Source organism: Ovis canadensis, chromosome 15, assembly GCF_042477335.2.
Source record: "Ovis canadensis isolate MfBH-ARS-UI-01 breed Bighorn chromosome 15, ARS-UI_OviCan_v2, whole genome shotgun sequence".
In the NCBI taxonomy this organism is placed as follows: Eukaryota; Metazoa; Chordata; class Mammalia; order Artiodactyla; family Bovidae; genus Ovis; species Ovis canadensis.
Genome location: NC_091259.1, coordinates 48,510,408 through 48,525,789, shown reverse-complemented (window position 1 = coordinate 48,525,789; position 15,382 = coordinate 48,510,408). Strand labels below are relative to the sequence as shown.

The following is a 15,382-nucleotide window of genomic DNA, read 5'->3' as shown; positions in this document are numbered from 1 at the left end:
GGTAGCAAAGAGTTGTACACGACTGAGCAACTGAACTGAACAGGTGATATGCACTGCTGCCTCTTTCCACCAGTTTTATTCTAAGGCCAGTCCAGGTGAAGGGAAGGGCCTATCCGCTATTAGGGATTTGCTGAAGCCCAGAGTGGTCAAGAAGCAAAGCAAGAAGGAAGGGCCACGGCCGGTACTAGAAGTGGTATGCCTCTCTCCCCAAGTCCAAAAGGGGACACAGAGGGTTGCTTTCCAGCTTCTTAGGTCAAGGAGCTTGAAGCCCAGCCCTTGCCTCTCTCTTGACATTTGGATACCCACACCGGGGTTTTTATCTAGCAGCACCACCACGCCTTGTCCCCACCGGCCCTCTGCTGGTCTCAGAATTGCACTGATCTCGGTGGGAGCGCCGGGCTGCTCCCGACTCTAGGGCCGGGCTACAGCCCACGTGCGCCCGCGGCTGCAGCGGTGACAGCTGGCCCCCCAGGGGCGGGGCGGGTGGAGAGCGGGGGGTGGGGGTGGGCTCCGCGCCGCGCCGCCATTGGCTACGGGCCTCCACCTGGGGGCGGGGCTGCGCCGCCGGTGGCCCTGTCATTGGTCTCGCCGCAAATGGGGGCGTCTCCCGGTCCTGTCCGCCGCAAGGCGCAGAACCGCAGGCGCTCGCCGGGCTAAGCCTGCGCGGGGCCGCCTAGCTAGCTCACAGTTCGGCAGGCGGCCTCCGGGTCCTGACCACTGCGCCCGCGGCCCTGGGCGAGAATAGAGGCTAGACTCGAGGTTCGGCGGCCGGCGCCGCTCTCGGTAAGAAGGTAGGGGGAACGGGAGGGAAGGGGAGAGCGGGGTTCCAGGAAGAGCGGGCGGGGACCTTGGTAGCCGAGCCTGGACTCTGCGCCCTAGCTGGCGCCGGGGAGGGTCAGGTGCGGCGGCAGCATCTCCCGCCTCAGACCCTCCCCGCGGGGCGCCCAGAGAGCAGGTGGCGCTGCCCAGGGAAGCCGGTGTACCCCCATAGCTCTCTGAATCCATTAGAACGCAGTACCACGGACGACCTCTTACTCCGCCCCGCAACACCCAAATTCTTCAATTCTAAGCCTAGAAAATACCCAAACGTCGACATGGAGTGGGAGCGACGCGCCAGCAGTACCGCCTGCCACTGGAGTAGATCATCCCCAAACTTATCTTCCCACGATTTGGGCACCTAGCCTGTCACGTTCTTTCCCGGCGTTTCGCTGGGCGCACCCCACACCCCAGCCGGGTTCCCCTCCCTCCTTAACAACAGGAAGTTAAGTTGGGCCAAATGTCGGCGGCCTGGCCGCCTGCGGGCTGAGACTGGGTCTGGGACGGTGGCCCGAGGGGCCATGGAGCTGTCTTTTTCTGAACCTCGCTCCTCCAGCAGCACGCACTCACCCCCAGGCACCGGAGCAGCCCCGCCAGGCTTGCCCGTGCGGACTGGCCCCGGGTAAAAGTGCCGGCTGACTTGACTTCCAGGCCGGGGCAGGTGGGGTTAATTTATCCTAGGCCAGCCTTTCGGCAGAACTGGGAACAGCCTTTGCTGGATGGGGAGGAGGCGTGTTGAAACCAGAATAAACGTGCGTCTCCTTCCACATTGTTTATTCTAAAGCCAAAGAGCTTTTATTTGGAGGCACATCGGGCCCTATTGGGACCTTAAGCAGTGTGGAGACCTCTTTCGGTCAGTCTTGCCTGCTCACTATAGTCTTGGGTGGTGTCCCTGAAGGATGAAGTCCCAACCAGTTCCCTTCTGGGTGGACTGGTGGGAGAAGAAGTCAGCAGCTGGTTGGCCCTGAGATGTTTGCTTGCCTGGGTGCTCTGGGACCAGGGTCCCCTGGGTCTCCAGGCCAGATCTGTTCCTGTCCCTTGCCCAGGGGAAGGGGGCCCAAGGGGGGCTCAGGTCTCCAGGGCAGCCCCACATGATGCGTTGGAAGCTCTTATTGCAGTAAGAACTGGCCTTCAGATAGGGAGAAGATGTTTTATTAAGTGCCTGCTGAGCGAGCTAGGCACCCAAGTCTTGGCTTGTGGCACTTTTTGGCCAATTTCATAGTAATTTAAAACCTCTGAGAGGTTTGCCCTCCTCATTTTAGAGATGGGGAAACAGACTCAGGTAGGGTAAGTGCCAAAGGTCACATAGAAAGTGGCATAGCCAGGATTTGAAAACAGACTGCCAAAGCTTGGGTCCAGTGCTCTCCCTGCTGGCCCATGGCTGTGAAGAGTGAGTGTGCTGTGTTGTAGGCTCCTGGCCTCTGAAAAGATTCTGTCCAAAGATCCTGAGGGTGCTTCTTATTTATTTTTTTGATGTGAGCCATTTTTAAAGTCATTATTGAATTTGTTACAATATTGCTTTTTTTTTTGTTTTATTTTTCTGGGCTACAAGGCATGTGGGATCTTAGCCCCCCAACCAGGGATCAGACCCACACACCCTGCCTTGGAAGGCGAAGTCTTAACCACTGGACTGCCAGGGAACTCCCCTGGGTGCTTTTTTTTTTTTTTTTTTTTTTTAAGCAGAGCACTTGAACTGACCCAGGTTAGCCAAGTTGTTCAACCTGCAGACGCCTTGCCCACCCTGTCCTTCAAGGGTGATGGCAAGTGTTGGTCATGATGGGAGGGGGAGGGGTTGATTGTTGGAGTCTGGGTGGTATTTGAGGGGGAAGGCTGCCTCTGCTGCTGTTGACCTGAACCTACCTCTGAGAGCTGACTTTTGTAATGATTTAGAGGGACTATTATTTGCAATAATCTCTACTTTAGGACCGATTCTAATTTTATTTTTTTTAGGAGGGAGGGCAGATGTTGAGGTACACTAGCTGTGATTGTAAGGTGACTGAGATCCACAGTTGGAGTTTATGTTTATAAAAAATGAAATCACTGCCTCTTTCCTTCTTCAGGCCCAGGGCTGGCTTTCTGCTCATCCTTCTCTTCTGAAAGAAAATTGTGATTAGCCTAATACCAATTAGTTACACCTTAGTATAAATCAGCTTATGAACTAAGGCTGGGTGTGGTTTGGTCATTGGAAGCCTATTCCCAGGAACTTTAAGGAGCACAGGAGCACTGAGTAATCCCTCTCTGCCTGTGATTGGGATCTGTCTCTCTTTTCTCCACCCACGTCCACACCCATCTGGGTATGCCTCCCAGTCCTGGGCCCTGTTCCTTTCACTCCCTACTACTGACGGGTAGAGGTCCTGCCTTCCTGGGGAGAGCCTTGTCTCTGCCAAGAGGAGTGGGGTTAGGTGCAAGAAGATTTGGGTTGAACATTGTCAATCTTTGAGGCCTTTCCAGGGCTAGAGCGTCTCTGTTGTTTAAAGAACCAGAAAAGGGAACACTGTATATCATGCTGGATTTTTCATTCTTTATAATCATTTGATCCTCACAGTAGCCCTATGAAGAAGTATGTAAGGTTATTCCCATTTTACAGATGAGGAAACTGAGGTTCTGGGACTTACCTCCAATTACAAGCCTAGTGAGTGACCAAACTAGGACTCTGTTCTCCATCTGCATGAATGAGGTCTGTATGGTGAATTCAACACTGAGAGAAACAGGAAAGAACTGTGGCCATCCTCTGAACTTTGGAGGCTTGGTGTGTGCAGCCCTCTATTGTGCTTATGATTCCCCAGCTTATGTTGTAATTTTTTGTGGACATTTCTTTCCACCCCACTATGAAATGGCATTTAAAACGCTCATAAACATGGCATATTTATGGAGGTTCAGTGGTTAGGACTGAGCACTTCACTGCAAGGGCCTGAGTTCTATCCCTGGTTGGAAAACTAAGATCCCACAAACTGCGCAGTGCAGTCCCCACCCCCACCGCAATCATTAACATTTTCAGGCACAAAAATAGAATAGTATAATGAGCCCCAAATACTCATTATCCAGCTTCAGCAACCAAGATCATGCCAGGCTGGCTTCATCTCTCTCTTTCTCTTTTTTTCTTCCCTATTTTAAAAAGCAGGTTCTTTCATGACCACATCACTATTATTGCATGTAGCAGAATCAACAGTAACTCTTTGGTCTCATCTGTATATATTCAGATGAAGTGACCTTCATCATGAGTTTGTTCAAATCACAAACAAAGTCTGTGGGGTGCATTTGGTTGTTAGTCCTTTTACGCCTACTTTAGTCTGGAGCACCACCCCCTCTGCGGCACTTCTGCTTTTATCCAGCCATTACCCTCCATTTTTAAATCTCCCACTGGACAGCGAACCCTTTGATGCTGAGTCTGCTTTTGTGCTCTGTTGGATCCCCAGTGCTGTCTCTGGGATGGGGCAGGGGTATGGTGAGCATCTGCCCAGTGATGTAGCCACTCAGGAAATGCATATTGAATGAATGAATCCTGTGGTGGGTTTGTGTGACTGCCCGTGCATGTGTTTAGCTAAGAGAGTTTTTTTTTTTAAAAAAGATGACTTGCTCCAGTGTGGATATTTCCTCTGCAAGCATCAGCCTGTAAACATCCTGAAACAATAGGAGAACTATTTGCCGTGCTCTCTGGCGCTCTGGTTTGCAGTGTGGGGAGCCCAGGCAGCTGCCGAGGTGCCCTAATCAGCAGCTGGCCTCCCCGAATCACACATGGGGCTGACAGGGACTAAGGTCATTTCTGCCCAAGCTCTGAATACTGACTTATGCAGCCACAGGCATTACCACATTAGGAGTCAGGCATTTGGCCTTAGGCTGCCCAGAGAATGCTGTCCACCTCTCTCTGGGCAGTGCAAGAGTCTTGCCTTGTGCCTTCGGGAGCCTTCTCTATCTGGCCTCATACCTGGGCAAGGTGTGGGCTCTTCTCAAATCATTATCCACCTGCAACTGACAGACCGTGACAGAAAACATACACTTATAACCTGTCAGTGTCTGGCCTGAATTTATGGTGAAGAGATAGTATCACCATCGGCACCTTTGCAGGTGTCCTAATGAAGGAGACCAGAGGCTCAGTGAGAAGGATGAGGTGTGTTCCCTCCCCAGATAACATGCTTCACACCTGGATTCATTGTCAGATCTCTCCAAGGTGCTGGGCTCTCTGATAGCCATCTTCTGACCCACCCAGCAAAGATCCTTCTCTGCAAAAAGCCCCTAAATGAGGAGGCCTTTTTCTTTTCCTCCTCGTCCTCCTTAAACATAAACAGGCTTTTCCACTAGCCATTAAGTATAAGAGAATGTTGTTTTTCTCTCTGTATGGTGGAGATAGAGTTAATTTTTTCCTATATATTATATTTCTCAACATTTTTCTAAAATTTTTATAATAAAAATGTTTTGTTCTAATGGAAAATCAAAATATTTGGGGATATTTTTCCTCTTAAAAAAGAGAACTTCCTTCAACTGATTTGTGTAGGTAAACAAGATTATACATGCATTCTGTCCAGTTTTATGTGTGGATAGGTTCCTATACCCGTTGTGATTTTGATATTTGCCTATTTTATTTTTTGACATTATTTTAAAGAATTTATCTGTGTTTTTATTTACATTTTTTAATGTTTGGCCCCACCACATAATTTGCAGGATCTTAGTTCCTCAACCAGAGATGGAACCCAGACCCATACAGTGAAAGTGCCAACCACCGGGGAATTCCCATACCTAAGAAAGCTGGAGCTGTGGAGGCAGGAAGCTGCGGAATCTGTGCAGCCTGACCCTCGTTCCCATTGTACCACCTCACTTTCTTTCATGAGAATTTCATTCTGGTTTCCTCAGAATGAAGTCGTTCTCATGGTAGGCTCTTGATCTTGATTTTTTTAATTCAGGGAGTTGGTGATATCAAAGGAAGACAGAATAACATAGTGGGTTAAGAAAAAGGCAGGGCAAAGCTTCAGGCTCAGACGGCCTGTCTCATCCCCTTGGGAAAGTGCCTGATGGCCAGAAGCCCCACTCACCTCACTTCGGGGGCCCTGACCCCTCCCTCCACCATTTTCTGCTTTTCTCCATGCCACCTCCTCCGAGATAGAAAGCACAGCTGCTCTGCACTGATAAGGCTCCTCCTTCTCAAGCCCTGATCATCTGGTCTCTGAACTCAGAGTTAGTGGGGGTGATGGGGACATGGGCCTTCTAGTCACAAACAAACCTTCATCTCAGGGCTGGGTCACAGTGGAGTGTGATTTTTGAGATGCTTCCCTTTTCTGCCAGCTGTTGAGAAAATGTCCATCCCTGTGTCCCAGAGGAAGAGCCATTTGTGAATACCAGGTATGTTGGTGGTGGTTTAGTCACTAAGTCGTGTCTGACTCTTTTGAGGCCCCATGGACTGTAGCCTGCCAGGCTCCTCTGTCCGGGGGTTTCCCAGGCAAGAGTACTGAAGTTGGTTGCCATTTCCTTCTCCAGGGGTTCTTCCCAACCCAGGGATCGAACCCACATCTCCTGCATTGCAGGTGGATTCTTTACCACTGGGCCACTAGGGAAGTCTGGTACTAGGTATTGTATTGTTTCTTAAATGCAATTGCTCTAAATATTACTACAGTTTATCCCAGGAAAACCTGTGTCTCCCTGGTGGCTGGCAGTGAGTTGTGTGTGTTTGTGTGTGGATGGTGCGGTGTTTGTAGGGTTGGGATTTTAGTGTGTTCTGTACTTGCACTGGTGTTTCTCTCCCCTGAGAGTCAGAGCAATCTCCCTGTCCCTCCGCACCGGAATCCCCCCTCTCCTGGAGGTGCCCAGAGACCTTGGTGCTCTTGTATTTCTTCCAAGGCTCGGTCAGCTTTCTCTTTGGGGAATACAGAGATCAAGGCAGGGACTTGTTTCCTGCTGGTTTGGGGCTCAGGTTTTCCCTTCCGTGCAGCAGAGGATGTCTAGTGCCTATGTCCTTTCTAAAGGCAATAAGGTAGGATAGCGAAGAGTCAGCTGGCGGCCCCTGATCCCTGAGCTGCTGCAACAGCAGGTTTAATGGAACATTTGCAGGCTGGAGCTCCTGACACACCCAGTGCAGAAACCCAACCAGCCCAGAGACAGAGCGGGAGTCTAAGAACATCTCGTCCTGCACCGTAGTATCAATGTGTTAAGATGCGGAAACTACTTCTTGGCTCTGGTGACTCTGAATGGTTGGCTTTGGCTACTGATCTGAGAACTGACTGTATATGGTGAAGAGTTGCAGGATCTCAGGGTTTAACTTGTGCCAGGGCCAGGAGAATGAAGTGTAGGGGAGGATGAAGAAGTGCCAAAGTCGCTTGGACGTTCTGTTCACCAAGGAAAGCTGCTGGGGGCCTGGTAGAGCTGCTGAACCCTTCTGTTGGACAGTTTCATCTCAGGGGAGCAGCATGGGGGGTTGAGGTGTGGCCTGTGGAATTCACGGCTGCTGTAAAGTTGGGGTGCTGATGACTCCGCATATCAGGACAGCTGGGCTTTTGCACAATGGAATAGAAAGGTGATAACACTCAGGAGCTCTCTGCTTGGAGGGGTGAGAAATCCAATAGCGGAAGAAAGGGACAGAATAGAGGATTAAGTAGGGGAGTCAGGGAAGCCTCTCTCCAGACCCTCGAGAAGAGGATACAGTCAATCTGTTTCCTAAAGGGATGTCATGGGGGGCTCATGCAACTAGTTGTGGACTTGGAGACCAAAGGGTTCATGCTCAGAGAGCTTCTAGCCATCTGCCTGGGCTTGCAGCAAGTTACTGTTGTGAGGGAGGAAAGAAGCTTCTTCTGGATTCCAGGCTTGCTGCGACCAGGGGACCCAGGACTTCCTGCTTGGTCCAGGTCACTATCTCCAGCTTGGGCGTGTCTGTTACCTTGTACCTGACATCTTGGGCTCTCTTAAAATTGACTCACCCATGGGAATTCCCTGGTGGTCTAGTGGTTAGGACTCTGCGCTTTCATTGCCAAGGGCCCAGGGTCAATCCCTGGTGGGAGAACTAAGAGCCCACAAACTGCATGGTGCGGCCAAAAAAAAAAAAAAGACTCACCCCTCCCCTACCACGTGCATGGATGATGGTACTCACCCTCCCCCGCCCCATGTATACACACACACACACACCACACAAGTGATGCTACCACCTCCACACGCACATGCGTAGGTGGTGGTACTCACCCAGCCTCCCCCCCACATACCTGGATACATGACATTCACCTCCCCCCACACAGATGAGGCTATTCACTCCACACATGATGGGTGCGTGGTAACATGTCCACTCAGTACAAAGAGAATTCAATGAAAAGCAGTCCCCTAGTCCTCAGTTCTCTTCCTCAGTGGCACTACTGTCCCCGGTCTCCTTGGCTCCTTCCAGATAGTCTAGGCATATATTTGTGCCTGTTTCCCTCTTCACTCCTCTTTCAGGCTAGAAAACCAAAGGACCCACGGGACTGCCGAGACTCAGCAGTTATCTGAATTAGCCAGGCATGGCTTGACTCCTGCCCTTCTACCCTGCTGTGTTGCCTCTTCCATTTAGGACCCTCTTTGGGCTGGATCTGTGGGTTGCAGAGAGTCTGGGCACTCAGACACTCAGGGGCACTTTCTGGGTGCAGGTGACGGAGGCACAGACAAACAAATGTGCTAAGACAGACCTGGGCTTGAATCGGAGCCATGTGGCCTTGGGCATCAATGAACCCTAGTGTTTAAAAAAACCCTAGTCTGTAAAAAAAAAAAAGGAGTTATCACAGCAAACTCAGGGAATTGATGTAGAAATGAAATATTTGTGAAGTGCCCCACTTAGGTAGGCACTCAGAACTGTCGGTTCTTTTCCGCTTATAAGGAGTGACCCATTTTCAGAATGAATGACACTGGCATGGCATCCTCTGGATGACTTCCTGGAAATTTTCTTGGTGGATCCCTGAGCTTTTATTTCCCTGCAGATGGCAGCCGGTTCTCCATTTTCTGCCAAGCTGGGCTCTCCCCCACCACTTCTTCCTGCTCTGTCCTCCCCAGCCTCTGAACACCACCTCTTCCTCTGTCCTTCCATCCCCTCACCTCTCCCCTACTGTTGGTGAACAGGAGGCAGCAGGCGCCTGGAGAAAGCTCTGGGCTGTTTATGGCTGTTCTCTGGGGGTGTTTATGCTGTAATCTTCTTCAGAAGCTCCAGCAGATGTCTGTTTATTGCTGAAACTTCATCTTTATCTTCAGCATAAGAGAAGAAAGAGGCTATTTTTAAAGAACTTTAATTGGCAGGTCTGCACACCATGGCCTAGATTGCCTCCAAGTTTCATTCTTTATCACGCTCACTCTACCCATTTGAAACCCTTCAGATCCAGGCAGAGAGACCTTATATGTCCTGATTTTAGGGCAGCACTTACATTTGGCAGGCAGTGGTAATCTCTTAAAAAGGTAGGTCAGGGAAGCAGAGGCAATCAGCTGACTGTCTTTCTGGGTTGGGACAAATGGAGTAAGAGAGAGTAGCATTTGTGTGTCCATAGAAACCAACATCTTCCCCCACTTCTGCCCCTTCCTTCTCCCTACGCTGAGAGGGGCCTGCCTGCTGCCTGCTGATTAGCTGGGAGATCTTTAGCCTTAGCTTTCCCTTTGGACTCAGGTGGGGCTCAAGGTAAGGGGGGAGTGGAAGCAGGTACTTTCAAATGATACTGACCTCTCGGGAGGGAGGACAAGTAGAGACTGTAAGTCGCAGAAACTTGAGATGTCAGATTGGAAGGGACCTCTGAGGTCATCTAGTTCTCACTCCTGCCGCCTTGTTGTTGTTGTTTTTTTACCTATGGGGAAACTGAGGCTCAGAGGCTTCTTGTATTTTTGTTTGTTTTATTGAGTTTTTTTAGCTGTACTTTGCAGCATGTGGGATCTTAGTTCCCCAGCCAGGGAGGGAAACCACACCTCCTTCAGTGGAATCATGGAGTCTTAACCATTGAACTGTCAGGGAAGTATCAAGGGTTCCTGATACTGAGTGGAGGCCAGAATGTGTGGTTCCTGGCTCAAGGTCACCTAGCCAGGTCGGAGTCTCTTCTCCACCCTCCATTTCTGTCAGGCTGTGAGCCTGTGACCAGGCTTGGGCAGCATACTTGGATCTGGCCTTCCCTTTTGCAGCACCAAGCTGCACCTCCCCTTTCTAGCAGGTCTCTTGTGCTTTGAACTGGGGCTTCCTAGGTGGCACTAGTGGTAAAGATGCTGTCTGCCAATGCAGGAGACACGAGATAAGCGTTCAGTCTTTGGGTAGGGAAGATCCCTTGGAGGAGGGCATGGCGACCCACTCCAGTATTCTTGCCTGAAGAATCCCATGGACAGAGGAGCCCAGTGGGCTCCAGTCCAATGGGCTAGCAAAGAGTCAGACATGACTGAAACAGTTTAGCACCCTGGTAGCACTGGCTTACACAGTGCTTTGGTGCAACATCTTCCCTTATCAGAACTACTGCCCCCAGAGTTCTGGGGCCTAAAATTCCCACCTTTGTCTTCAGCCTTTGTCTCCAAAGGGCCTTTGTTAAAAATATAGAATTTAGTATACTGTATTGGCATTTTTCTTTCTGGCTTACTTCACTCTGTATAATAGGCTCCAGTTTCAACATATATATGGAATTTAGAAAGATGGTAACGATAATCCTGTATGCGAGACAGCAAAAGAGACACAGATGTATAGAACAGTCTTTTGGACTCTGTGGGAGAGGGAGAGGGTGGGATGATTTGGGAGAATGGCACTGAAACATGTATAATATATGACACGAATCGCCAGTCCAGGTTCGATGCATGATACTGGATGCTTGGGGCTGGTACACTGAGATGACCCAGAGGGATGGTACAGGGAGGGAAGAGGGAGGGGGGTTCAGGATGGGGAACACGTGTATACCTGTGGCGGATTCATGTTGATATATGGCAAAACCAATACAATATTGTAAAGTAATTAACCTCCAATTAAAATAAATTTATATTAAAAATATATAGAATTTAACTGGGAAGGATATTATGTTGATTAGTTTATCTCCAGTTAACTGTCAGCTGAGAGCTAAACCTTGAGAGAATGGGGAATGAGTCAGCTAGAAGTAGGTGGAGAAGGGAATCAGAAAGGACTGGAAATAGGGTGCTGTCTGGGCTGGCATGGAGCATGGTGACCTATGCTCCTTAGAGCTTGGTGTTTAGCTGCCACGCTGAGGGGTACTGTGCTGAATGACAGAAGCAGAGCTTCCATCTAACATGTGGAGGAAGGTGCCTTAGACAAGCCCACAGATGCCCACGCATCAAGATAAGAGTTTGGAATGTTGCATTAGACGGTCACAGTGTGAGGGAGTCAGGGGAGGCCTCCTGGAGGAGGTGGCAGTTGGTCATTGAGATGGGCCTTGAAAGACAGGATTTCCACAGGCAGAGATGGGGAGAGGTAGAGCACAAAGAGATGTGGAAGCAGAAGGGTGTGTTCAGGATGTCACGTGGTAGAAATGTGGGGCTGCCTAGGGGAACTGTGGAAGCTGAGGCTGGAATCAGGCTGGCCTTGAGTACTGGTGAATGAGCTGAGTATGGCCCTAACCCTGCAGGCAGCAGGAACCATTGGAGAGGGATGGTCAGAGTGCTCCTTCAGGCAGATCAGGTTGTGCAAGAGAAGCTCATGTGAGAATCAGGGGTGGGGAATCTGTTAGGAGGTCTGCGCTGCCCTCCATGTGCTGGACAGGTACTCTGACCAGAAGGCCATGGGGGTTGGGGAACAGAAGGGTCAAGGGGTGCTTAAGGCTGGGCCTGACTAAGGCCTTGTCTGTGCTTTTGCCTCACCGTCTTCTGTGGGAAGGGGGTCAGTATGGGCAACCCCCATCTTTCACTTGATCAGGAAGGCAGCCCATTTGGAATGCCTCAGTTAGGGTCTTAGAATATGGGACATCGATCACTTTCTGTGCCCCTGGTGTGCCTGTTCTGTGCTTCGGTGGCTCTATCTGCTGCAGAACAATAGTAATTGCCCTTACTTTTCACCACCTCACTACAGGAGGTCTCCTGCCTCAGGGTCAGCCTGAGGGGGATACTTAGAGGAGTCATGGGTGCTGAGGCCCTGGAAGTGGGTACCCATGGATTAAGAGAAGGTGTTACGTGCCTGCACATGGCTAAGGCAGCAAAGCTGGACTGGGCAAGGACCTCCATGATCCCCTCCTCCTTCACTGGAATCATTTCTAGGATGTCACCTGCTCACGGAGCACTGTGGGTCATCATCAGAAATGACTTGATTCTCCCCTTCTATGGTCTCATAAGCCCCTGACTATCCCCTTCAGGTGGGTGCTGCTCGGGTATCTGGTGCCCACTTTGAGTTGATCTCCCCAGTGGAGGAGGAAGCCTGGGCCTGCTGGCCGGCCGGCGTGGGACTGAACTGGATGTCTCCAGGCAACTGGAACACATAGGGCGGGGAGTTGGCTGACTCTCCCGCCCTCTGGACACCCTGGCCCTGGGAGGGGGCAAAAGCTGAGCTCAGCTTCTGTCCGCTCCAGAGTTAACCTGGCAGGTGGGAAGCATGGCAACCTGGTATGCTTACAGCTTTGACATTTGAGCAGAGCTGCTGGCACCTGTTCTCTGCCATAGACATCTCAGAAACACCCTTGCTTTATGTGTTGGAATAAATTGCTTCAGCAGCGAGCAAATGGCATGAGTTTTGTGCTTGTGGGAGCTTCTGATCGAGGGTGGGGATGGAACGCTGAGACAGCTTTCCTCTTTCTTTGTTCTCCTAACATCTGTGCTGCCAATATGAGGCCAAGTTGGTTCATTCATTGATTGCTCAGCTGAGCACTCCATTCATTCTGCCAGTCAAAACTTTTGGAGGTCCCTCTATTGGAAGCATGTGTCACAGACTGACCATGGCTTTCAGAGTGGCAGTGACACCTTGGTGAAGCCACTGACTTTCTGAGTGTCAGGTCCCTCTTCTGTAAGATGGTGACCGCGCTTGTCTCACAGGGGCCGTGAGGATTAACTGGGGCAGGGTATGCAGCACACCTGTCGCATGCCTGGCACAGAGCAGGCACGTAGGTGGCCCCCAGCTGGCCCACCGGAGCCGGCTATCACTGAGAACACAGTTGCAGGCCATGTTCCACTCTGCTTCAGATCCCCCTTTCAGTGCTGTTTCCTAAATGGCTTTTATCTCTAAGTGGTGACGTTTTAAGAGGATAACTGTGCTAAGCACGTAGGTGGGTAACAAAGAAAGACGGGTTGCCTTTCTCTTTGTGGTGAGTTTTCTCAGTCAGGCCTTGGGACCTCAGGGCTGTCACATGGGTGCTTGGTTTCCCCAGTGTGGTCCAGCCTGGCTTTCCAGCCTGTGAGATGACCCATTCCATCTCTGGACAGCGCCTCCTATATCCCCTGCTGGCTCCCTATAGCTTCTGGCATCTGGGCCTAGTTCTTCCTCCTTGGAATCATAGAGAAGGATATTCTAGTCTCTCTTCCACTTGAAAGCTCTTCAAATACTTTTTTTTCTTTTCAATATTTATTTGGCTGTGTCAGGTCTTCACTGAGGCTAGAGGATTTTTTTTTTTCAGTTGCGGCACGTGCAGTCTTTTTTTAGTTGTTGCACGCAGAATCTTTAGTGGCACATGGACTCTTGGTTGCAGCATGTGGGATCTAGTTTCCTGACCAGGGATTGAACCTGGGCCCCCTGCATTGTGATTGCAAAGTCTTAGCCATTGGACCATCAAGAAAGTCCCCAGACACCGTCTTTTAAATCAAATCTGTGATATTGTTGATTGTAAGATATACCGTTCTCTTATGAACCTGCAAGAAATAGAAAGTGGTTCCAGTTAAACTGAAGAACAATACTTTGTTATTACTTAAAATGTTTATATTTACTGAAAGAATGCTCTTAGATTTTAGATATAAGCTTTTTGTCCATATCACTCTTGCATCCACATAAAAAGGAAAAGAAATGTTACAGCATTTTGAAAACATCACTTTTGGAATCCAAATCTCTCAAATCACTTTCTGACTCAGAGTTATCAATATGTTCGTTTTTTTTTTTTTTTTGACATATTATATTCTGGTGAAGTGGTGATGTATTTCTTAATCTCTATTGTCTTTGGAATTCTTTTTTCTAGGACTCACATTTCTTCCTCAAATGGTCCTTGAATGTTCTGGCTCTTGAAGTGTTGAGGGTTGCAGTTGTCCAGACATGTCACGGGGAATAATAGTCAAATTTCCATATGATAGTGGCAATGAGGCAATGACAACTATGCCACAGCTGCACTCTGGCCTAGGGTATTAGATGCTAGGGTATTATAAGATAATTCTGCTTTCAGACATTCTGTGACTGAAAATAATACACATCTCCTAATAAGTAAAATATGATACTTAAAGACAGCCCTCTTGTCCTCTCCTGAGTTTTCTTCCAGATTTACAACCCTTGATGTGGGTTCGGGTGTTTTCCTGGGGTTCTTCTCTGAACACACTCCATTTTTGTCTGTATCCTTGTAATACAGTGAGGTGAGTGCCCAGACCATCTATCATATTCATGGTGTGGTGTGACCACAGCAGAGGAAGGCAGGTATCCCCTCCCTAATTCAGGCCATTCTATTTCTTTTAATGCAGCCCAAGATTGCATCAGTTTTTCTGGCAACTACTTTACGTTTTTGACTCACTGACAATACTCCTGACAAAATCTTTTCTTTTTCTGGCTGTAGCACACAACTTATGGAATCTTAGTTCCCTAACCCAGAATCGAACCTGTACCCACTGCATAGTCCTAATCACTGGACCCCCATGGAATTATCCTGACCAGATCTTTTTAACATGGGGTGTTGCTAAACTGCTTCTCCCCTGTCCTTAACATGTTCTTTAGAATTTAAGTGCAAGCCTCCTCCAATCTGATTCAGAACAAGCATTTCTGTTAAATTTCAGTGTGTTAAATTCTGTGCAGCCCTTTCTCTTGAGCTCTTTCAGGATCCTGTTTAATGTGCTTTCCCTAGCATCATCCAAGTTGCCAATAAAATGCTTATTAGCAGAGAACCCTCTGCTAGAGTCCTCCCCTCCTGACATGATCTTTCATCAGCTTGCTTGGGGACCCCTGCCTCAGTCCCTGCCTTTTGCTTTCCTGACCTCTAACCAGATGCCTTTTTGAATCTAGTTATGCCAAATCTATCGTAATTCTCCAACTGTCAAGAATCCTATCCCAGAAAGGCATGGACACTCCTTGACATCACATGCTCTCAGTTCCCAGAGGGCTCCGGGACTGCTTTCGGGTATCCCCAGAGTGCCCCCACAGATGCAGTTCAGTGGTCTCACCTGCCAGAGTTTCCAATGCTCCGGGCCAACCAGGGGGGTGGATGTCATTGAAATTATCTAAATATCCTTTCCTAAAACTCCAGGCTTCCCCCACTCCCTACCCTTTCTCATCTCAGTGTTGGATCTTGATGTGTCAGTCTAAGGATAGCTCTCTTCAACAGGGGCCATCGTGTGCCCAGAGTCGGAGCCAAAGTCTTGTTTCCCAGGGTCCCTTGATACCTCTGGACGTCTTGGCTCAAGATGACCACCAGCCCTTCCTGTGGTCTGGGCATGTTGTGCAGTCTCAGCTCGTCTCACTGTCCTCCTTTGGTTCATGGTCTGGGAGGAG

General features: G+C 49.5%; 1 protein-coding gene and 1 non-coding gene across 19 annotated transcripts in view; one reads left to right on the top strand and one right to left on the bottom strand.

Annotated features, from left to right (window-relative positions):
• The first annotated feature begins 609 nt into the window (after window positions 1–609).
• MICAL2 (microtubule associated monooxygenase, calponin and LIM domain containing 2) overlaps window positions 610–15,382 on the top strand; it is a 240,788-nt gene continuing 226,015 nt past the window's right edge. For 16 of the 18 annotated variants that reach the window (XR_011249327.1, XR_011249329.1, XR_011249328.1 and 13 more), the window contains exon 1: window positions 610–783. The gene's annotated coding sequence lies outside the window, so the exon portion shown is untranslated. Of the gene's footprint in view, window positions 784–5,982; window positions 6,151–15,382 lie in introns of those variants that run through there. The other 2 variants (XM_069554358.1, XM_069554357.1) reach the window with 2 other exon arrangements.
• TRNAV-CAC (transfer RNA valine (anticodon CAC)) lies at window positions 13,406–13,478 on the bottom strand. The gene has a single exon. It is a non-coding gene; the product is annotated as a tRNA-Val (tRNA).